We start from the raw sequence: 25,401 nt of genomic DNA, 5'->3' as shown, positions 1-25,401 counted from the left end.
CTGAAGGAAGGGTTCCAGATGGAGGGACCAGCAGGTATAAGTTCTCTGAGCTCTCGTGTTTGAGTGACAGAAGGGAGGCCGGCCTGGCTGAAGGCTGGTGAGTGAGCGGAGACGACTCCCATGCTGATGTTGAAGAAGAGGAAAGGTTGGATCAGGCAGCACCTGAGTGGCCATGGGGAGGAGGGTAGATTTATTCTGAGTGCAGTGCAAAAGCTTTAGAAAGCTTTAAGCAGGGAAACCTGACCTGGCTCACATACTTTTAAAGCAATGCTCAGAGAGCCTTGTAAGGGGATAAAAATGCAGTAATAGGATTCATTCTACTTCTTGCTTTGAAGCAATCATCAGCCCTAGACTCTTGTCCTGCTCTTTTTTGGACTCTAAAGCTGACATAGAACTACTTTAAGGTGGGTTGTAGCCTCTGTGGAAAACGGATCTATGAATTTCTGCATCGATCCCAGATCTGGAGGGAAGTCGTGCTCACAGACCTTGCGTGGGGAGCAGCCCAAGCAACCCCTCACATGGAGGAATCATATTCTGCCTCACCTGTCCTATCACCCTGGTCCCAGAGACCGGACCAAGAGAGGCACCAGCAAAGTCAGACTACAGGCTGGCCAGCGCGTAGGGAAGTGGCCCACCTAGCCCAACAAGGTCAGTGATTGAGAGCAACAAGCCACTCCAAAGGGAGTGTGTTTCGTGGCTGAAGCAGCAGCAGATGGTAGCAGGAGGAGGAGCTCACAGAGAGAGTAACACTGTAAGGGTGGTTAGAAATGAGCAGAACTTAGAGGTAAACATAAAAGGCCGAGGAAGATGCCCAGGGCAGAGGGGGAGCCACGGCAAAAAGACACTGACCTTTATCAATGGAGTCAATTAATTCACGCCACTGGGAAGTGGAATTGAAAAAAACCAAAAGGACCTAGTTCTAGGGGAAAGTAGGGTCCTCCAGGGTGATCCGTTTCCAGAAGGCCTGGATGCAGGACACCTCCTGGGTTCTCTGCCTTGGTGGTCTCATTTCTTCATTTGTCCTACCCATCCCCCAGCAAACAGGGTAGTGCCTCCCCCACCCACCTTTGTTACCCCTTTGCCAGAATGAAATCTGACAACCACACTGCCCTTAGGAATATCATGTTTACTGAATTCTACATCCTTCAGATTTAGGAGGAATCTATCATAATTTTGACCAGAATAAATGTCTTCATTGGCAGTTGAAGCTTCAGATTTAAGCTTGTCTTCAGACCCAGGTTCGATCCCTGGGTCGGGAAGATCTCCTGGAGAAGGAAATGATAACCCACTCCAGTGTTCTTGCCTAGAAAATCCCATGAATGGAGGAGCCTGGTAGGCTACAGTCCATGGGGTCGCAAAGAGGCGGACACGACTGAGCGACTTCACTTTCACTTTCTCAGAGGAAGAACTAAACACCTATAGTAACAAATAAGGAGATAACAGGGCTTCCAGAGTGGCACTAGTGGTAAAGAACCCACCTGCCAATGCAGAAGATGTAAGAAATGCAGGTTTGATTCCTGGGTCAGGAAGATCCCCTGGAGAAGGTCATGGCAAACCACTTCAGTATTCTTGCTTAGAGAACCCCATGACCAGAGGAGCCTGGCAGACTACTGTCCATAGTGTTGCAAAGAGTTAGACACGAATGAAGTGATTTAGCAAGCAGCCAGGACCAAAATGACCGTAAATTACTATAGAATCACAAAATCCCCTCCTACAAAATAATTTGTAGATTATTGAGCTGCACATTTATGGTTGATACATTTATATGTACATAGAAATTTTAAAAATTAAATGTAAAATATAGTAACATTTTCATGGATACAAAAGTGATCCATCGCTCCTCTGTTTAGAATGATTTATTAGTAATCCATAACCCTTAGGACATAATCCTAGATCTTTAGAAGGGCATGCAAAGCCCATCTCTATGAGCTGCTTTTTCTTCTTCTTTGTCTTCTGAAATGCAAAGATTCTGCTCCAACTGTATGGAACCAGCTACAGTATCCTGAATGGTTGTGCTCGCTGATGTTTACACGTCTGCTCTGGGAAGCCTGCCAGCGGCCATCCCCTCTGCTTTGAGCCAGTTCTCTCTGTGGGTCCATCAGCTTTGAGCTCACTTCCTCCTTCATGCTGCCCTGTGTCCCACCGGATCCCTGGTCCTGCCCTGGATCCCTCTGTGACTCGTCTACTCTAGGCTGGGTTCTGAGCTACCAGGAGGCAGGGGTTCTGTCTTTCTCCAGTGCCAATCACAGTCCCAGGCATCCATCATGTGTGCCTCCAAATAAATGTTTACTGAGTGAATCTAGAAAGTGTAGCTCCACTATCCCAAATGGAGTAATGACTTGGGGTTGCTTGGGAAAGACAGACTCTCTACTCTCAACAATTATGCTATAGAGAATGTGTACATATGTATACATAGAGTATATATATAATGTATATATAATCCTTCTTCACTCATGATTCCTAGACAGTGCCATAGAAGGATGGTGTGCTTCCTGATGTTTTCAATACTTCTACTCCCCACTCCTGCCTTGAAGTCTCACCTAGAAAAAGCAGACACATCATGCAGGCCCTCCCTCTATATGTGGCATAGACGAGGAGACACCTCTGCTGTCAGAGAGAACAGTGTCTTTCTGGTCCCGCTAGAGGATGGCTTTGATTATTTTTTAATCATTCACTTGGAACCCATCTCCTTTCTGTGGTTGATGCTTACAGGTCAACCCCTCAAAGGTGTTTTCTCCCTCAGAGGTGCTCATCTGTTCCTTTGTGTCATCCACCACAATTTCTTCTTAGACATTTATTTCTTTTCTGTCTTTCTGCCAGCTGGAGGTGGGGTGGTCGCTTCCTCGTCACTGGGCATAATGCAGAATGGCACTTCATCGGGACTCAGTGACCATTTGGCAGGATGTGTTTGAGATGAATTACTCTCTGAACAAGTGTCATACTCCTAAGTGTGCCCAACTCTGAAAAAAAATCACACAACTTAATTCTCAAAAAACAAACTGGGAGATAGGAATTGCTATGACTATTTTACTGGTAAGAAAATAGCCAAAAGAGACTGACTTGACAAAATAACCATCAATGGTAGGAATAAAAGCCTGGATCCAAGGTGTTCTGACAAGAAGTCAATTTTTTTGACCTTTACAATTATCTTTAGAGAAAATTTTAGGAGTAGTGACACATGGATGGCCATTCCAAAGTTCACCCCAGTGGGAATTCCATTGTCTCTGTGGTCAACGCACACAAGGGAAGAGAAAGACAATCAAGAAGGTGGCAATGAAATGATGCTAGAAATGACCTGAAGAGCCTATTGAACATACTACGGATGTTTTCCCTCCAGTCCCTATGCTTGTTTGCTAAGTCAGCTCAGACATGTCCCACTCTTTGTGACCCTGTAGATGGAACGGTAGCCCGTCAGGCTCCTCTGTCCATGGGATTCTCTAGGCAAGAATTCTGGAGTCGGTTTCCATGCCCTCCTCCAGAGGATCTTCCCGACCCGGGGATTGAACCTGAGTCTCCTGTGTCTCCTGCTTTGGCTGGTGGGTTCTGTATCACTAGCCCTACCTGGGAAGCCTCCAGTCACTATAATGACATAACTCATTGTAACACATCAAGACCTAAATCCATAATTTATACCAAAAAAAAAAAAAACCAAAAAAACAAAAAACCCAAACCTCCCTGTAGTCTCACTTGTATGTTATGCCATCTTTAGGAAGTTTTTTATGAGCTGAGTTGTGTTGACATTGAAGTCTTATCAGCTCAACAAGAATGAAGAAAACTCATGGGGCTTCCCTGGTGGCTCAATGGTAAAGTATCTAACTGCCAATGCAAGAGATATGGGCTCGATCCCTGGTCCGGGAAGATCCCACATGCCTCGGAGCAAGTAAGCCCAGGAGCCACAACTACTGAGCGGTGCCCTCTTGCCCGTGCTCTGCAACAGGAAAATCCACTTAAATGAGACGCCGACGCACAACTATAGAGTAGCCTCCTCTTACCACAATTAGAGAAAGCCCTTGCATCAACGAAGACCCAGCACAGTCAAAGTAAATAAATAAATAAATAATTTTTAAAAAGAATGAAGAAAACTCAAATGCACAGTTCAGTTCTGGCAGGATTATTTATCGGGTGAGAATCAAACAAAATGAGGCTCTGAGTTTATTATTCTAACTTTTAGAATGTTTATTCAAAATAAACATTACAAAACATTTTATTTTCATAACATACTGCTTTGTACATATTAGTATAAAGCATCATGACTCAGAAACTGTAGTTACGATATCTCCACATTATGGAGCACATGAGGCCAGTCCAAGCTCTTGTGACTAATGATGACCGAACGGCACTGAGTCATTTTGTTGTTGTTCACTCACTCACTTGTGTTCGACTCTTTGGGACGCCATGGACTGCAGCACTCCAGGCTTCCCTGTCCATCACCAACTCCTAGAGCTTGCTGAAACTCATGTCCATCGAGTCAGTGATACCATCCTACCATCTCATCCTCTGCCATCCTCTTCTCCTCCTGCCTTCAATCCTTCCCAGCATCAGGGTCTTTTCCAATGAGTCAGTTCTTCACATGAGGTGGCCAAAGTATTGGAGTTTCAGCTTCAGCATCAGCCCTTCCAATGAACACCCAGGACTGATCTCCTTTAGGATGGACTGGTTGGATCTCCTTGCAGTCCAAGGGACTCTCAGGAGTCTTCTCCAACACCACAGTTTAAAAGCATCAATTCTTTGGTGCTCAGCTTTCTTTATGGTCCAACTCTCACATCCATACATGACTACTGGAAAAACCATAGTTTTGACTATACAGACCTCTGTTGGCAAAGGTATGTTCTGCTTTTTGGTATGCTCTTTAGGTTTGTCATAGCTTTTCTTCCAAGGAGCAAGCGTCTTTTAATTTAATGGCTGCAGTCACCAACCACAGTGATTTTGGAGCCCAAGAAAATATTAGTCTTTCACTATTGCCATTAGGTGATGGGGCCAGATGCCATGATCTTAGTTTTTTGAAAGTTGAGTTCTAAGCCAGCTTTTCACTCTCCTCTTTCACTTTCATCAAGAGGCTCTCTAGTTCCTCTTTGCTTTCTGCCATAAAGGTGGTGTCATCTGCATATATTGAGGTTATTGATATTTCTCCCACAAGCTGATACCAGTTTGTGCTTCATCTAGTCTGGCATTTCACATGATGTACTCTGCATATACATTAAATAATATCTCTGTGAATTAAAAGCTTGGAAAATGTCTGTGGGCCCACCCCTTTGATGTCATATTGTCTGCTGATCTATAGAGATAACTTCTTGTCTAATCCCATAATAAATTCAGATGTTTTAGTACAGAATTCCTCAAATGATTTGGACCACCATCTGCAGTGAGAGAAAGAGTTACTACTTCTGCCTGTGGCAGGACCTGGGGAGGCCACTCAAGGGCTGAGGCACTTGAGGTGGATCTTGGAAGATGAAGAGGACCTTGCTGGATGGATGAGCAGACTCATGCGTCCCTGGTCAAGGGAGAGCGTGAACAAAGACGCAAAGGTAAGATTCATCTGCAGTGGGTACTGGGAGTTTGCTGAATTCTTCTGAGCGCGGAAGACAAAGAGAGCAGCACGGAAGGCAAGGATAGAGAAATAAGACTGAGGAGGTTAAGTTGGAGCAGGGTCAGGAAGAGCTTTATAACACATTTAGTCACTTAAGCTTTATCCTGAAAGTAATTGGGAAGTATTTCATCAAATGAAATAGTGCTTAAGAAATTAAAGACAAAGGTCCTCCTAGAAAGATATGAACCGGTGTGACTCTCGCAAAGAAGTTAATAACTAAGCATATATCTCTTTTCCCCCTAGCATTCAGCAGAGGAAATTAAGAACAGAGAAACAATTTCTTGCACTGTTAATGTGATGCAGTGATGATACTGGTTCATGATGTGCAGCTGGAAGGTAAGACGCTGGGCTTTACCCCAGGAACACACTGGGGTGTAGTTTAGGAACGTGGGGTGGGCTGTTGGGCCCGCTGGACTCCTCACGGTGACTCTATGCTTTGTGATCGCCAGTCCGACAGGAAGCTTACTGGGCCTTGGTTTGCTCAATTACAAATGAGGAAGTGAGAGTAGATCAGTGATTTATATCAGTGGTTGGCAAATTCTTTTTCTCTAAAGGGCTAGATCATAAATATTTAGGACTCAAGGGCTTTACAGTTTCTGTCACAACTACTCAGCTCTGCCACTGTGGCTCAAAAGCAGCCACAGACAATATAGAAATGAGCGCGTGTCGGTGCGTCCTGATTAAACTCTTTATGGGCACTTGAATTTGAATTTTTGAAATTTTCATGTTATGAAGTACTACTTTTCTTACGATTTTTTTCAACCATTAGAAAAGTATGAAACCCTTTCTTAGTTTGCAAGCCAGTGAAAAAGCAGGCAGTGGGCTGGATTCTGGCCCGTGGGACATTGTTAGTCAATTCCTATTTCTACAAGCCTTATTTACTGCTAAAGAAAACATGTATTGCTTCTTAAAGTTCAGCAATAGTATCTGTTCAACATTTTCTACATTTAGTAATTTATTTTAAAATATAGCCAATCTGTATTGACAAAATATGCTGGTTGCAAGGGTGTTTGCCTTACAATTATAGAGATTTATTGAAGAATTACATTATAGGACCAAAATAAAATAACTTTCCTAATACTCCCACCAAGATCACAGAATGGTTTAATGAGAAACTACCTTAACAACCCATATATTGTCACTCCAAGGGATAAAAGATATTTTTAAAATACAGCATTAATATATTTTTTAAATGAAGAAAGATTGAACAGATATTTGTATCCTAATGTTCATAGCAGCATTATTCACAAGAGCCAAAAGGTGGAAATAACTCCAATGCCCACCAATGGATGCATGAATAAACATAATGTGATATATATTATTCAATGGAATATTAGTCCATCTTAAAAAGGGAATTAAATTATTATACATGCTACAACATGGATAAGCCTTGAAGACATTATGCTAAGTGAAAAGTGATGGACACAAAATGATCAATGTTGTACATTTCTACTTATATATGGTACTTAAAATGGTCACATTCATAGAGGCAGAAAGTAGAATGATGGTTGCTAGGGGCTGGAAAAAGAGGGGAATGGGGAGTTAACATTTAATGGGTGTACTGTTTCAGTTTTGAAAGATGAACGTTCTGGGGATGAGTGGTGGGGATGGTTGCACTCACAGTGTGAATGTACACCATGCCACTGAGCTATGCATTTAAACACGGCTACAATGGCAAAGTTTATGTTAGCTATATTTTGCTACCGCAACAAAAAAATGGGGAAGAGAACAATGCGATGGCTAAACTAGTATCACACATCACAAAAGGAGGAACTAAGAATAGACTGCAGGACTAGAGCCTAGTATGGTAGGATAGAATGCTGTGAACCCAAAATGACCTTGTCAACTTAACGTCTGTCTTCAGAGCACTCCATTTCCGACCAGGAGTCTGTTCCTGCGTACTCTATTTCAGAGCACGTTGTATCATGGAATCTTCATAACTGACATTTTACTGAAGGGGAGACAAAGGTTTCAAGAGGTCCATTGTCAAGAAGCCAGCAGGCAGGGTTGAGAGCAAACCCAGGACGGCACCTCCAAAGCCTCTGTGCTAAACCACCTCGGGACCCCGCCTCTCTGAAATTCTGAATCTGCCCCTTTAAGGGTCTTAAAATCCTTGGCCACTGAATACAGCCTTCTGAGTGTAATTCATGCAGCCGTTGCTTCCTCTGAAGGAGTGAGGACCTGTGTGCTGTTCGTTTATGGAAAGGCCAGAAGGCTGAGGCCATGTGCTGGCTGATGATGCCGTGGGCCAGGCTGATTTGTGTCCTCGCTCTCGGTCGAATGACTAATATAGCCCTTTAGCCCACAGATTTCCACCTCAGACATTTACACGATACCACTAAATAATAAATACGTGCATGTCTTATCTCCCCCACTTGACTGTAAGATAAGGGCAGAAGTTGAACCTGTTTAATATTTATACCCTCCATAGGATCACCCCACGCAGGGCTCGGGACCAAACAGGCACTCAGCAAATATTTGTTGAATGAATGCATAAATGAATGTTAAATAATCTGCCTCCAGATTTTCCCTTTGTTTCAAATTGTCTCCTCCATCTGACACATGTAAGTGCTTTCCGTGTCCCTTTCATGGATATTTCAGATGCCCTCAACCACTTTTTGTGTTCTGGCTGGCTTTTTCTAATCACTGCGGAAACAGACTGGGGGCCAAAAATAGAACCTCCTTGACAACTTCGCAGAGGACTTCCGTCCTCAATTCCTAAGGTGGCAATACTGACTCTGTTAGAGCAGAATGGCAGTTTCATGACTGCCACGGTCTTGATTTTTTTTTTTTTTAACCACTGTCTGATGTTTAAAAGGGATCAAAGTTTTCTCTACATGTTCTTAGTACAAACTGCAATCACCCTTGGAAGGCAGGGTTTGGGACAGATAGAGGAAGCGTCATCAGAGTATCAGTTTCTCTTAAGGATGCTTAAAGGTACTTCAAAAGGAGGCAGATTTTCCTCTCTTTGTCTCTACCTCTCTCTCTTCCTCCCTCTTCCACTGCCGTCTCCTTTCTTGTTCTCTGTCTTTCTCTCCTTCTGGGTTTATGGCAGGGTCAGTGACTCATCTACATTTTCAAGCCAGGGCGTATTATGAAGACATAAAGACAGGAATGTGTATAGGCCCATACTCTGCCATAATACTGATCCTTTTGGATTAAACTGGGGAAAACCCACAGCAACACACACTGCCTCAATCTAGAATTATCGATAATCCATGGATGCTGGCACATATGTTCCCAGCATTGTGCTATGGGGATTAGATAGGAGACTGGCTCCTTCTCCAGGGACACTACAAGATGGGAAGATGACGGAACAGATACAGAGCGAAGAAAACATCTAAGTGTTAAGTGGTCGAAAACAAAATCCACAAGGGCTTCCCTGGTGGCTCAGATGGTACAGAATCCACCTGCAATGCAGGAGACCCAGGAGATGTGGGTTTGATCCCTGGGTTGGGAAGATTCCCTGGAGAAGGGAATGGCAACCCACTCCAGTATTCTTGCGAGGAGAATTCCATGGACAGAGGAGTCTGCCAGGCTATAGTCACAAAGAGGGGTCACAAAGTGTTGGACATGACTGAGCAAATAACCATCATCATCACAATCAGACTCCTAGTCATTACGGTTCCCATTTAAAAAGTATTTGCTATGTGCCAGGCCCCATGCTAAGGACTAAGGATGCCACGCGCATACCTCTTGAATCCTAACCACCAACCAAAGGTGCATAGGTGTGCAGAGGCAGTAGGGCACGGTGGGTGGGCCAGACTCCGGATTCAGATCCCAAGATCCTGGGTCCAGCTGTGGCCTGGCCTCTCCCGGCTGCAGAGAACCATTTCCCCCAGATATGTGGTTGTTATATCCAGCCTTTGTTACTGGCAGTGGGACTCTTGGAGCACTGATATCCCTCCCTTTGCTTCTATTTCCTCATTTGTGAAATAAGAATCATCATGGAACTTACTTTACAGAGTTGATTTTAAATGAGAAAAAGTAAGTATCCTGCTTGAAACGGTGCCTGATGTGGAGTCAATGGTCTATGAATATTAGGTTTTATGACCCTGAGGCTCAGAGAGGTTAAATAACTTGCCAGCATTCACTCAATAAATTTACATCAGGACGAGAATTCAAACTCAAACCTGAGTGATCCCAAGACCCGCAGATCTTAACCACTTCAGCATAATGGTAGTTCAGAGAGCAGTAAATCATTATGGATTAGTGTGAAAAGGGGGGAGATTTACAGAGAATGTGAGAGCATTTGAAGGATGGAGTAGAAATTATTGAAAAAGAAATAGAGACTGTTGGCTTTGATGGAGGATGATCTCTTAAGTTAACAAAATGTTCCCCTTTACCAAATACTACCTCTGGGGTTACTTTCTTGTCAACCAGACTCATCTTCCCTCCAGTGAAGAAGACATAGCAGATGAAGGATATGGATCACTAAGGATGCTCTGTAGGTCAAAAACATTTCCTGCCCCTCCATGAATCTCCCGTAGTATCCTGGGTCTTGGTTTCTTTGGCTCTATTTTATTTAGAAAATTTTTTTCTGATTGCACACATATATGGATTTGTTGAAGTATAATTGACTTATAGGATTGTGTTAGTTTCAGATATATTGCATAGTGATTCTTTTTTTTTTTTTTTTTTGGTTTCCAGATTTCTTTTGCTCTATTTTAGATTTTACTTGCTCAAAGGGTAAAGAATCTGCCTACAATGCAGGAGACACAGGAGACACAGGTTTGATCCCTGGGTCAGGAAAATCCCCTGGAGAAGGGAATGGGCAACTCACTCCAGTATTCTGGCCTGGAGAATTCCATGGACAGAGGAGCCTGGCAAGCTGCAGTCTATGGGGGTCACAAGAGTCATATATGACTGACTGACTTACATTTCAGTTTTTTCCATGTACATGTATATCAACTTCTATAACTGTATCTATGTTGAAATGTGACAAATTTGAGAAACACTGTTTAGCATGGTGAACTAGAGGAGGCTGGCTAGCAATTTAATCTTTGTAGTTCACTGAGTGTCTAATTGTATTTCACAGTTCTAACCTTACGCTCGGCTACAGTGATGGGCTCCCTTCCCTTTTCCTCCTCCATCCTTTAGTTCTGGAGTCTTTACCAGACTGTGTGGGAGAGGATGACTGGTAATACACAAGGTCAGGGATCTTGGGGAAGGGGATGTGAGGCAGCAAGGTTGAGGGACTGAGGAAGAGAGAGAGCACAGGCCTAGAGCAGGCCATGGGCAGGCACGTGGTACTCCTGGAGCAGGCAGAGGACGGCCACACCTGTGAACTCAGGGGTGTCTTAAAGAGACTCGGGAGGCCACTCACCAGAGCATGTTATCCCCTGGTTCTGCATGGAGAACCTTATTTGCATCTGAGGCAGAGAATTGACTAAATTTGAGGGGCGGGATTCCCAATCCATGTTGGATACATTTTGACTGTTCCATCCCCAGTGACCAGCTGTCAGCTGGATTCCATCAGTAAGGGAGCCCGGGTCATGAAGACAGTCCTAAACGGACCATCTAACCAGTTGACCGTAAAACCATATGGCCTCTCCTGTGCATAGGTCTAAGTGAAATGAATAAGCCCTTTTGCGCACTATGCACTTCTCCCTCCTCACCCAGCACAATCTTAGCCCTCTGGAACATTTTCCTGCTCTACAAGGTGGCCCTGAAATACATTTGACAATCCTGTAACGATTGCATTCTGTTTCTGATCTCTGATACACCTTCATTCAAGGTTTCATCATCTCTTGCCTGAACCACAGGAATAAACAACTTATTGGTCTCTGTGTCTTCCCTTCTCTTTGTGACTGATGCTGGAATTGTCCTTCTCAACCACACATCTACAGTTGTCATTGTCACCTGCTTTGTTGGTGTCTTTTGGTTTCCTTTTCCCCCTAAATGAAATGTAATATGGAATCTTCTATGAAACACTGAAGCAGCCCTGCTCTGTGGAAGTGGGTGTGGGTGTGGACAGGGTCCGGGCACGCTCAGCCTATCTCCTGAAATCATTCACCTTGTTGACCTTGACCAGTTTTGGTCCTCTCGGGGGCATCCACAGGATCCTCTAGAACCTGTTTGGAGCATGAGCACCCTAAAGCACACAGCCCAGTTCTTCCAGCCTCCTTCTCAGCTCTCCTCCCGCACAGCTTCAACTGCAGAGCCCTCAACGTGATCTCCACCTTTGCCCAGGCTGCCTCTTTTTTCTGGAATGCTCTCCATCTCATCTCTATCCAATGATCTCCTCTGATCTTTTGAGAAGGAGTTGAGATGTCCCCTCCTCTTAGAACCATCACAACGTCCCTGAGGAGGGCTTGGTCCACCCTTTGTGATCTCCCTGCCCGTCTCCAAGTCACCGTTTACTGCCTTGTCTTGCAATTTTTAACATGCATCTATATCACCTGTCACTCAGCTCTCAGAGAGCCCATGTCTTACTGCATATGTTCCCTCATATCCTATCTCCTAGCCTAGTGCTCGTCTGTAGCCGGTTGTAAATGATCATCATTGATTAAACGGGAAAAATCAGTGCACTTAGCTCACTTTGGAGTCAAAGAGTACCTTGAGTCTCAGAGAGTTTAGCAAATTTGGTGAAAATCAGTGAATATTTTCTTTAGTCTTTGTGGAGTAAACCAACACTGTGGTTTTGTCCTTTAAACCACATCTAGATAAAATGGACTTTTAAGGCTATAGTTTCAGTCAAGATGTCCAGAATCAAATGAAATGGAAGAAAATGGTTCCCCAGCATTTCTGGGAAATGATCCCACTTCTCCATCAAGGCCCAGCTCATGCATCATCTTCTCCCTGGGGCTTTAGTTGGCTTCTCATTCCCGTGTTTGTCTCTTTTTATTTAACTCTTCTAATGATGATTGGCTTTACTGTATAACCCATTCTCTAATTCCCTACCCTGCACTCAATCAGTATTTTGAGTTGAAATATGTTGATCTGGGAAAGCAAAAGCTGTGTCTTGTGACTCTTTCCACTCTGTATTTTCTGTTAGGCAACAAAGGAGTTGAATCTCCTAGGGCTTTTTTTTTTTTTTTTGCCTTAGCCCTTCCCCTGCAAAAAAATCAGAGGAAAAAGGCTTACTGGAACATATGCCATTTGTTAATTTGAGCACGTGGTTCTTCTTTGGAAATCTTTTAGGAAGGTAATGATTACGGTTCCAAAAAAGATTATTTAGCATCTTCTACGTTTCAAGGATGTAGCAGAATTTAACGAAGGGCAAAAGATGTCTTTGCCAAGAGCGTCCAATAATGGGCATCATTTGTGTGCAAAAGACAGCACCAGGTGGGGTGAGCCAGGTGGTCTGTAACGGGAATGCTCACTTTTTCTCTGGTAGGCAAGATGCTGGGAGCTGGAAGAGGAGAGTTACAAAATGGGAATCTTGATAGGGATGAAAGTCCTGCCAATTTGGTAGCAGGCGTTGATACCCAAGGCAAGAAAAAGTGAAAGTGAAAGTTGCTCAGTTGTGTCTGACACTTTGCGACCGGATGGGCTACACAGTCATGGAATTCTTCAGGCCAGAAGAATCCTTTCTCCACGGGATCCTCCCAACCCAGGGATTGAACCCAGTTCTCCCACATTGCAGGCAGATTCTTTACCAGTTGTGCCACAAGGGGAGAAAGTGATGGTAAAAAAATTTCCCCTGTGGAGATGGCTGAGGAACTGCAAGTGCACTGGTGTCCTGTAGCTGATGTTCAGTTGTTTATTATTCCACAGGAGGCCAGTTCCTCTTCATTCTTCCCAAACACTCAGAAGAGTCTGTTGTGCACAATGGCTTTTTCATTAGCAGTGTATTTTGGAAGAAATGAAGACCAAGGTGGCTGCACATAGCACTGGAAGAAGAGAGAAGTCACAGGAGAAGGACAAGTCAGTCAGTCAGTCAGTTCAGCCACTCAGTCGTGTCTGACTCTTTGTGACCCCATGAATCACAGCACGCCAGGCCTCCCTGTCCATCACCAACTCCTGGAGTTTACTCAAACTCATGTCCATCGAGTCGGTGATGCCATCCAGCCATCTTATCCTCTGTCATCCCCTTCTCCTCCTGCCCCCAATCCCTCCCAGCCTTATAGGTATCAAGAATTCAGAAGAAGCAGGAAGTCTGAGCAAGAGGTAATTAGGATGCTACCTCTGGGGGACCACTGGGGGATACCCTGAAATCTGGAGGAGCGGGCTGTTCATCTCCCAGTTCATGGATTGAAGACGCCAACTATTTCATTTGGATGTTAAAGGAAAGGGCACTTCTTTCCTTTCAGGCAACAAAAGGGATGTACTGTATTGCAGAAGAATGTGTGTACTTTCTTACTAGCAGCGCTATTTTAAGACATCTCTAAATCTTGGGCATCTTGATTTTGGAGGGCTCAAGTTATATTGTCACAATAAATACAGCACTGTATTTTGTTATATAAATGTGAAGCCATCTTGGTAATCTTGTTTTGATATTATTATACATTCTTGACATAATTATTAATTTACTTTTTATAGTGTTTTTTTGACCCAACACATTTCTTAAAATCAGATCTTAAATATTTTAATCTACCTTTGCAAGGCTTACGAGCCTTCAGCCCTCTGCTTGCTTTAGCTAATGGATAAAATGTTCATATGTGAAAGTAAGCTCTTTCTTGAAGAGGTAAAGCCAATTCCCAAAGAAGTGTTATCAGCTTTCCTTGACAAACACAGATATTTCACTCACATCCAAAAATAACTTAGACCCTGAGTTTTCAAACAGGATTTCAGTAGGTTAATTAAAATAGCATAGAAATAATTTTTAGTGTAGGTCTTTATCTATAAGCCTTTTGGTAATCAATTAGGGTCTTGTTTCTAATTAAAAAGCAAACAAAACAATACATATAGTAATTAGTAAATGAAAACCTTCAAAGTAAACCTCAAGGCCTGATAAGAACTGTATAATTTTTTTAAGCATTTTTTGTGTCAAGAGACTATTCAAAGTACAGGTTTTATAGATATTTTCCTTTCAAAGAGAATTCTCTTAGCTAATCAGATGCTGTGCGGCCTTGCCTTTAATTTTATCTGGCCAAGCTTCCCGCCATCTGTTTTCCCATAATGCTCTCACTCCTCCAGATGTTTGGCACAGCGTCTCAACTTGATGTCTATTTCTTCTTGTTCCCCTTCACCTCACATGAACCTTCCAAGTCATAATTCTTTAGAAATAGACACAAGGAGCTTTATTTCAAATCACCATTTTTACTGAAGGAGTTCCATCTCCAAGGTCAGTAGAAGTCAAAAAAATTTCTTATTGTAGAATTCCTTGGCTGTGTGCATTTTTTAAAAAGAAAGGAAGAAAAGAAACCAGAAGCATAAGATTGTTAAGCAATATCCTCATGTTCACATAAGCCAGGGACTCAGGAATGGGAATTAAACATCAAGAATTTTACTTTTGATTCTTTTTTAACATTTGATTTACTGAAAACTGAAGCTATTCTATCAATCACTTGGCAGCTTCAACTTTGATCAATGCCGCTATTCAATAGGGGGTCAAATACCTGAAGGGAAATAAAAGAATTCTCTGGAACATATGGCAGGAAAGGATCATTTGTGTGTGCCTGCTGAAAAGACAAATGACTCGCGTTCTCAGCTCCCTTACTGTGGCCGTGTTCTCTGCCGCTCAGCTCATCATAGACAATCTTGGGCTCCAGCTAATCTGCTGCTTTTCAAAGCAAGCTAAATGGAAATAAAGGTTTAAATATCTGGAAACGAAGTTATGATTTAAGGAAAAAAAAAAAAAAGCTAGCAGTCTGAAAAAATTTTCCTGACAAAGTGTACAGCATGTTAGGAAAATTCTTTTCTGAGACCACCTGCTGATATTCTATTTTATAACTAGAGAGAATACAGCCTTCTGGCCAAAACTTAGATGGAACTATAGCTTTTGGAAGAGGAAGGAAAAAATTACCCTAAACCTCATTGAGAACAGAAGTGGTTTTCATGGTACAAACAAATCTACAAGCTAGAAAAGCTCTCCTTGCTATCTTTTGAAAAATATTTTGTCCTTAAGGTCTCATGTGTTCCCTCTATTCTCCTACGTTTACTGCTGGAATCTAGGTCAAGTCATTATCAGCTCATGCTGCGCCTGGGCCATGGCCTCAACACGTATCTTCCCACTTCCAGGCTCACTCAATTGCATTGATCTATCCTCCTTGACCTCCTCCCAACGAGAACCCTGCACTGGTTTAGGAAAGATATCTCACAAGGTATTGGGGAAGAAGACAAAGCACCAAAGACCCACCCAAGGGTATGGATTTGTGTCAGAAAGGGAGTCAAGATGTGGACAGGGCTAGAGTCTGTCATACAGCGTGAAATAAATCAGAAAGAGAAAAGCAAGGATTGCATATTAACTCAAGTATGTGGGATCTAGAGAACTGGTACAGGTGAATTAGTTCCAGGGCAGGACAGAGATGCAGACATAACAAACAGAAGTGAGGACGTGGCGGGGAAGGGCAGCGTGGGATGAACTGGGAGAGTAGCGTTGGCATATACCAACACCACGGGCAATGTAGCTGCTAGGAAGCTGCTCCATAGCACAGGGAGCTCACCCTGGTGTTTGTGGTGACCTAGAGAGGCGGGATGGTGGTGGGGACGGAGGTCCCTGGGGGAGGGCATGGATGTATTCATATTGCTGATCGACTTCTTTGTATAGCAGAAATTAACACAAAGTTGTGAAGAATGATAAATAAATTTTTAAAAAGAGCTTCAGTCTACTTATGTGAGAATTATCTGGGAATAAGCTCAGGAGGTTGTTTCAAGAATGAACTGTGATAACATGTAAAAAAATCTGTGCCTTGCTTCTCACCCTATAGGCACTCAATGGGTCTTAGCTGCCACTGCCTGTCTCTTGTGAATTTTTCTGGCCACACCCTTTGTCTTGTGAATTTTCTTGCCACACTCTTTGTCTCTTGTGAATTTTTGCTTCTACTGGTCCTTTTACATGATTTGCTCTCCCCTGCCAAGTTCAAAGTCTACTTACTTTGAAATACTATCATACATTATCACATCTGGCCTAGTAGTCTGACTAATAATGGCTCTCCCATCTCCTCTTACATATTGTAAACATCCCAAGAACATGCATCTTTATATTCCTTGTAGCATTTTAAAAGTTTGCAAATAGTGTATGCTCCGTATTTATTGAACAAATTCTCATTATTTACCAAAACTCTCAACATGATTTTCAATCATAAACATTTAAATTTAATCCATTAAGAACTAAAAAATCAGGTGGAATCTCTCTACTAAACATTTCTCACCCAGTTTCTAAGGATCACATCTTAAATAACAAGCCATATTCTCTTGAAGATGTCTATTCCTGCCAAGGTCATCACCAGTACAATGTTTTGACATAAATCAAGTCAATAATAAGAGACTGAATAGAACTTATTTCAAGCTCACACAAATGAAGGAAGAAAAATAAAAATCCCTTGAAAAAGAGCTGCCAAACATTGGACAGCCTGCTAATGTTAAAAAAAATGAGATGTTTCTTTTCACCATCCCCAAATTATTGAGATGGCAGGTGTGCCTGTTTTATGTTGTTGCTTATGTCTGTGATTGAGAAGTAAACTTTGCCTGTAGCCAGTTAATCATCTGAGCCTTTTGGAAAACTTAATTGAGAGGTCATTATTTGCTTTGCTTCCTTCTTCCTCCGCATCTCCACAGCATATCAGCAATCATAGTGATGCATCACTCTGCTGGTAATTCATACGGTATATTCAGAACCACAGATCATGGCTGCTTCAGACCTGCCAGATGTTCCAAGTCTCTTGCTGCAATTAAGTTCCAACACAGCCCAATTTGAAAGAGATGGAGAAACCACAGTTCTAATTAAGAATATTCATGAGTTTGCACCTTGGAAAGCCAGAAATCACACAATATCCCAGAGTGGACAATATCCTTTCCTTTGAGAAGACAGAAAAAATGCAATTTAAAATATGTCACCAGATATGCACTAGGGGAAGCTCTGAAGTGAAACAAAAGGTGTGGGATTGAATGAACTATTTGAACTCTCAGCTAAACCTGCCTTAATAAGAATTTAAAGGGCTAGATCAGGGCTCCTAACACTGATCAAACATTATCATCTGAGAAGCTTAAAAAAGAAAATCATCCTTGCCTGGGTCCACTGCAGAGCTAGTCTAGATCAAGAAGAAGAAACAGTATTGTTGTGAGTATTCCCATCTCCACACAGGAGTCACCGCTAGACTGTTGCTATGGTAACCACAAACTGTGTTCTTCTTAGACATTTAAAATGAGAACTCAAGGCATCTTCAGCTGGACTAGAACCAGGTGCCAGCATTTGGAGTAGGCTCAGCCAACCAAATTAGGCAAGGCTGAGACTTTCTGCTACACCTATGATAAGTGATCAGAGCATCTTCAGAAGAAATATAGGAAATGATCTTCATTAGGATACTTGCCTGAGGTGGTAGAGTTCACACTTTGTGAACCGTTTTATGTTGAGTGCATTGTGATCCCTGGAATTAGAACCCTTGAAAAGATATTAAAACACAATATGGTGAGTTAAGGGATCAGGATTCAATGTCTATCATTAATTAGCTGTGAGATGGGTGAATTATTCCAACTTTCTGGGTAATGATCTCCTTACCTAATAAAGAAAAAGTTTCAAGGGGCAATTTTAGGGGTTCGAGGGGCCTTAGAGGCAGTTGTTTTATCCTACAGTGGACATCTGTTGTTCTGAACTTTCAAACCCCACTTTCCCTCTATTCTATAGCTGACCCTTGGTTTTTCTCCGGAAATCAATCTTCCCTCACTCTCAGGCTCTGTAGGTATGGACTCTACTCCTGGCTGGCTCCAGAGCCCAGCATGTCACCTAGGTCTGGCCAGTTGAAACACTGCATTCCCTGTTCATACAGTGAGTGGTTTAGGAATGTGACTCAAGTCAATCAAATTCAGTGAAACTCAGTTCTGGGATTTTTTTTTCCCCCCCTGGAACTATGGTGCACAATAAACTCTTTTCTCTGGGTTTTAAGTTTTAGGAAGTAAGCTTGGAGCTGAGAGGAGAGATCTTGTCATCATAGAGGGATAACATGCCTGAGGATGAAGCCAACACAATACAAATTAGAGCTAACCAAAGGAGAGCTATCATTCCCTGGTGGCATAATTTAAAGCTCCTAGATCCAGCTATGCCTGAAGCTGTTAAGCCCTTTTCAGTAGTCTATATCAATAATGCCTCCCCTCTTGTAAATTAAGCCAGTTTGAATTGGATTTCTTTTACTGGCATCCAAAAAAGTTCTGATCAATACCAACTCCTCATTTTATAGGCTTTGGAAAATGACACCAAAGGTGGTGACTTGTCCAGATGTAGATAAAGTCAGAGGCAGGATTAGAACCAGCTTCTGAGCTTTCCAGTTCAAACACTTTCAAAGTACATCTAAACCTTGAATTTAAAAAAACAAAAAACCACAAAAAGTGCTGATTTCTTGGAAATTTCCATTTAACCAACTCTTTCCTCTGTTCCAGTAATATTATTCTTTGTAATTCTTGAGTGATTTCTTTTCTTTTTTTTTTTTTTTATTATCTTATTTATTTATTTTTTTTATTGGTTGGAGGCTAATTACTTCACAACATTTCAGTGGGTTTTGTCATACATTGATATGAATCAGCCATGGATTTACACGTATTCCCCATCCCGATCCCCCCTCCCACCTCCCTCTCCACCCGATTCTTCTGGGTCTTCCCAGTGCACCAGGCCCGAGCACTTGTCTCATGCATCCCACCTGGGCTGGTGATCTGTTTCACCATAGATAGTATACATGCTGTTCTTTTGAAATATCCCACCCTCACATTCTCCCACAGAGTTCAAAAGTCTGTTCTGTATTTCTGTGTCTCTTTTTCTGTTTTGCATATAGGGTTATCGTTACCATCTTTCTAAATTCATATATATGTGTTAGTATGCTGTAATGTTCTTTATCTTTCTGGCTTACTTCACTCTGTATAAGGGGCTCCAGTTTCATCCATCTCATTAGGACTGGTTCAAATGAATTCTTTTTAATGGCTGAGTAATATTCCATGGTGTATATGTACCACAGCTTCCTTATCCATTCATCTGCTGATGGGCATCTAGGTTGCTTCCATGTCCTGGCTATTATAAACAGTGCTGCGATGAAACATTGGGGTGCATGTGTCTCTTTCAGATCTGGTTTTCTTGGTGTGTATGCCCAGAGTGGGGATTGCTGGGTCATATGGTAGTTCTATTTCCAGTTTTTAAGAATCTCCACACTGTTTCCATAGCGGCTGTACTAGTTTGCATTCCCACCAACAGTGTAAGAGGGTTCCCTTTTCTCCACACCCTCTCCAGCATTTATTGCTTGTAGACTTTTGGATAGCAGCCATCCTGACTGGCGTGTAATGGTACCTCATTGTGGTTTTGATTTGCATTTCTCTAATAATGAGTGATGTTGAGCATCTTTTCATGTGTTTGTTAGCCATCTGTATGTCTTCTTTGGAGAAATGTCTGTTTAGTTCTTTGGCCCATTTTTTGATTGGGTCATTTATTTTTCTGGAATTGAGCTGCAGGAGTTGCTTGTATATTTTTGAGATTAATCCTTTGTCTGTTTCTTCATTTGCTATTATTTTCTCCCAATCTGAGGGCTGTCTTTTCACCTTACTTATAGTTTCCTTTGTAGTGCAAAAGCTTTTTAAGTTTCATTAGGTCCCATTTGTTTTAGTTTTGCTTTTATTTCCAATATTCTGGGAGGTGGGTCATAGAGGATCTTGCTGTGATTTATGTCGGAGAGTGTTTTGCCTATGTTCTCCTCTAGGAGTTTTATAGTTTCTGGTCTTACATTTAGATCTTTAATCCATTTTGAGTTTATTTTTGTGTATGGTGTTAGAAAGTGTTCTAGTTTCATTCTTTTACAAGTGGTTGACCAGTTTTCCCAGCACCACTTGTTAAAGAGGTTGTCTTTTTTCCATTGTATATCCTTGCCTCCTTTGTCAAAGATAAGGTGTCCATAGGTTCGTGGATTTATCTCTGGGCTTTCTATTCTGTTCCATTGGTCTATATTTCTGTCTTTGTGCCAGTACCATACTGTCTTGATGACTGTGGCTTTGTAGTAGAGTCTGAAGTCAGGCAGGTTGATTCCTCCAGTTCCATTCTTCTTTCTCAAGATTGCTTTGGCTATTCGAGGTTTTTGTATTTCCATACAAATTGTGAAATTATTTGTTCTAGTTCTGTGAAAAATACCGTTGGTAGCTTGATAGGGATTGCATTGAATCTATAGATTGCTTTGGGTAGAATAGCCATTTTGACAATATTGATTCTTCCAATCCATGAACACGGTATGTTTCTCCATCTGTTTGTGTCCTCTTTGATTTCTTTCATCAGTGTTTTATAGTTTTCTATGTATAGGTCTTTTGTTTCTTTAGGTAGATATACTCCTAAGTATTTTATTCTTTTTGTTGCAATGGTGAATGGTATTGTTTCCTTAATTTCTGAGTGATTTATTTTCTTGCAGCCTTTTACTATCTCTGAATTCACTTATTTTGTAATTAGTGTACCTACTAACCAAGTTAATGAGAAACAGACCTGGCAGCACTCCACCACTCAAATTATTATTTTGGTGCAGTTGAGAACAACTAAACAATAGGTTGTCTGAATTTCTATTTTTCATCATACTTATTTTTCAAATCTATTTTTCAATAGATTTTTCAAAATGTTGTAGCACTGAGACCTCAATTTCCCATTAGAGGCAGAAGAGGTGGATATCTTTAAAAAGAAGAATGCAGAATTAGGGCTTACTGTTTTGCTAAATGTGAAATGCCAGGCTGGATAAAACACAAGCTGGAGTCAAAATGGCCAGGAGAAGTAACATCGACCTCAGATATACAGATGATAGCACTCTAGTAGCAAAAGGCAAAGAGGAACTAAAGAGCCTTTTGAGGAGGATGAAAGAGGAGAGTGAAAAAGCGGATTTAAAACTCAACATTCAAAAAACTAAGATTATGGCATCCAGTGCCACCACTTTAAACAAATAGAGAAAAAGTGGAACTAGTGACAGGTTTCATTTTCTTGGACTCCAAAATCACTGTGGATGGTGACTACAGCCATTAAATTAAAAGATGCTTGCTCCTTGGAAAGCTATGACAAACCTAGACAGCGTATTGAAAAGCAGAGACATCACTTTGCCAACAAGGATCCGTATAGGTTTTTCCAGTAGTGATATACAAGAGTGAGAATTGGACCATAAAGAAGGCTGAGTGCCGAAGAATTGATGCTTTTGAACTGTGGTGCTGGAGAAGACTCTTGAGAGTCCCTTGGTCAGCAAGGAGATCAAACAAGTCAATCTTAATAGAAATCAACCCTGAATAGTCAGTGGAAGGACTGATGCTGAAGCTGAAGCTCCAATCCTTTGGCCACCTGATGTGAAGAGCTGACTCACTGGAAAAGACACTGATACTGGGAAAGATTGAAGGCAAAAGAAGACTGGGATGGAAGAGGATCAGGTGGTTACATAGCATAACTGACTCAATGGACATGAATTTGAGCAAACTTAGGGGACAGTGAGTGGAGGACAGGGGAGCCTGGTGTGCTGCAGTCCATGGGGTCACAAAGAGTAAGACATGATTTGGCGGCTGAAAAACACAACAATTTTGCTAAAAATTGATCTCCATCAACCATTATTTTCAATCTGTAGCTAGTGAATTAAGAGCCAAATAATTAAATATTTTGCAAAACAGTGAATTCAGCTTAAGATCTTCATTCTACATAAACTGTGTATTCCAATCACCCATGACCCCTCTATTTAACACGTAAATTGAATCCTTATGAATTTTTCTTCCCCACTGAGCCCTGAGCTTCTATATGTCAGGGATCTTATTTTAAACATTTCCAAGTCTCGTGAACACTCAGTCACTATGCACTGTACATGTGCATGGGGTGGTGGTTAGGACACATGGCTGTTTCCAGTTTATTACTCAGAACATTGAATCAGCATGCTTGCTACAACTATCTCTGTGATCTGGTATCAAGTTCATTTGTCTGTTATTAGTATGTGTGAGAAGAGTTTGTAATATAGTCAAACTAATTTCATGTTTTGAAAGTTTCTGCACGGACCATTTCTAATCAAGCAGAATCTCGTGGGATTTTAGACCCTGAAGTGTCAGATCTAATTGTTATATTTTCATTTTCATGTCTTCAATAAGCAGCTAGAAATTAAATTATGGATTGACACTCGGGGGCTGTGTGAACTGTGAGAAGGTACATTCTCAAATCTTCTCAAGTCTTACTTGCTATCCTTCCAATTCATCTCACATCATCTGGGGTAGAGAAAGTGTGAACCTTTTTCATTTTACACACCTGGAGCTGCTGAAACCAACCAGAGAGAGACTAGACTAAGGAACATTATGGAGTTTTATGTTGTCACAGATACATGTGAATTTGTCAAGTTCTACCTCATTCAGAATAGAGAGACTGGGAATGCTTTTTCATCTAGAAAGGGATGATATGAAATTTATGGGTACGGATCTATTAATATTTATCTTTTAAACTAAAGAAAGAAATCAGAGCAATGTTTATTTAAAAAATAAGAGAACACATCCAAACAGCTTTTGCTGGAGAGTTCATTTTCTTTTTCCATTTAAAAGTGAAACATTGCATTAAAATTTGCATATTTATGTCAAAGGAGAGAGAGGCCAGATCTCCATGTGATATCTCATTCACTCCTCACAATACCCCTAAACACGTGAATATTATTATCCACATTTTATCAGTGAAAGACCATCTTTATGGAGGTGAAGTCAATGGTCCATGATCATGTAGCCAGTGAGCTGCTGAACTGGATGGAGGTCAGGTGTGCTTGCCTCACAGTTTCTGCCCTGACCACTCTGCTGCAGAGCTTCTCACGACATGGTCTCGACAGCTTGAGAAGACCTTCATGTATGAGCTGCAGGCTGTTCAGCTACATGCTTCACACCATTACCTCCACTGGTGCTTGTGAGTACTCTGTGACTGAGATATTACTGTCTGCACTTTGGAGATCAGGGAAGCGGCCTGGGTAACTTGCCCAAGGTCACAGAGCTCACATATGTGGCAGAATTGTGCTATTAGACACCACTCCTTCCTTCAGCTCATGTTTATTACACACAGCCTCTGTGCCAGGGTGAGAAGGAAATGCATGATTTCTGTTTTAGCTACTTTAAATATTAGTTAAATATTTTTTGAATGAAGGTATTGACTCATGCAGAAACTAAAGAACAGACATCATCAGAGCATTAGTGTTTCTGAAATCTGACTTTAGGCCTCCTGCAGGGCCCTCGAGTGCTGCCCTGGAACACTCTGAGAATTTCTGAGCTGATTTTGATCCATGTGCTTTGGAATCTAGGTCTTGCTAGACTTGGCTTACACCCTGGGCTAAAAGTAATCAGTGTCTTCCTTTCCGGTCTCTTTTGGGCCCTCCCTCACCAGTTCTCTCCTGCAGAGGAGAGGCTTGACCCTCTGATGCCCACCCACCCACTTGCCCCCTCACCCTCATTCCGTCCTCTTTCTTCTGCTGCCAGGCATCTCCAGGGAGAAGCTTATCTCAGCTGCTTCCGTTTCCACACCTCCCAGTTCTTCCTTAAGTCCCTCAGCTACCATTATCCTCACCCAAACCCCGTAGGTTCAAAGTCACCCATGACCCCTGGTCACTAATCTAAATATTCTTTCCTAGTCATCTCCACCAGCTTCTGACTGGATGAAGTCCAGGTCTGATTTCCCTTGTTCTCTGCAGTCTTTGGGCTTGGAACAAAGTTCTGCTTTCCTCTCTGTGACTCTGATATAAACAGCTTTGCTGGTTGACTCCATGTTTCCTGAAGGTATTTTACACATTTTTGTGTTAGGCAAACAAAGCTATTTTCTTTTCTTGTCTTTTCAGTTGGATGCAGGCAGGGAGCAAATCATTTTTAATTTTAATTCTTTTTTTTTTTTTTTTTTTACAAATACACTGAAGAATCATGCAATGCTGTCAGTGCTGGATGCAATCTTGGGCCACAAGTCTGCACACTCCTTTGCATCTGGTCCTGTGATGGCAGAACCTTTCATCTCTCCCTTATTGTTTACTATGTATAATTCCTGTGTTATCTTCAAAATAAAGAAACACACTATCTTTTCTCCGGTATGACTTTCATTGTTGAATTACCACTGCTGGATGTACCTTCTTTCTGAGCTCTGGTTTGCCTTTATTCACTGTGGCCATCCCCATGTCACCCACACCAGCTGCAGGAAGTCTATTTAGTCATCCCTTGCTCCCTTTCACAGAGATGATACACAAATTTTTGGCTCCTGTGTTGCCAGAGTGGTTGGTCACGGCTCCAACTGGAAGAGACAAGGAAATCTGGAGTTTTGCACCAGAGAACTTACCATGTCCCTACTTTGACATCTTGAATACCAGAAAGAGATAAAATGCAGCAATTTTCTTATTGGGTAGATGCAGTATGGCTTAGAGTACCAGTATAAAGGCCCAAAGGGAAGAGAAAAGTGAGGCTTCTGGTAAACTATTCAGAGTTTTTCTATTAGAAAGTCTAGAAAGGAGCAGCCTTGATTTCAGCACACATAGATGATCTGTACTTTAGAGATCAGATTGTGTGAGTATGTTTTCATTACCTAAGGTGTGAGTTGATGTATTTTTCAGTGTTTAGTGTTTGAATCTCTTGAATGTCCCTAATTCGATCTAAGACTTTGGGATGGTTTTCTAACACATTGAGACTCAGTCACCTCATATATGAAATGGAGGTGATTATGGTCCCTGCCCCATAGTATTGTTTGGAGAACTAAAGATATAATGCACATGTATTAGTTTCCTGTAGCTGCTGTAACA

The 25,401-nt window shown here is 41.9% G+C and overlaps 1 pseudogene; it reads right to left on the bottom strand.

The window, feature by feature from the left end:
- Positions 1-24,536: 24,536 nt before the first annotated feature.
- Positions 24,537-24,963, bottom strand: LOC122426786 (annotated as a pseudogene).
- Between the last annotated feature and the right edge of the window lie 438 nt (positions 24,964-25,401).

The sequence above is a fragment of the Cervus canadensis genome, chromosome 24 (assembly GCF_019320065.1).
Source record: "Cervus canadensis isolate Bull #8, Minnesota chromosome 24, ASM1932006v1, whole genome shotgun sequence".
Lineage (NCBI taxonomy): Eukaryota > Metazoa > Chordata > Mammalia > Artiodactyla > Cervidae > Cervus > Cervus canadensis.
Note: the sequence above shows the minus strand (reverse complement) of the source record. Positions and strands in the feature narration are given on the sequence as shown.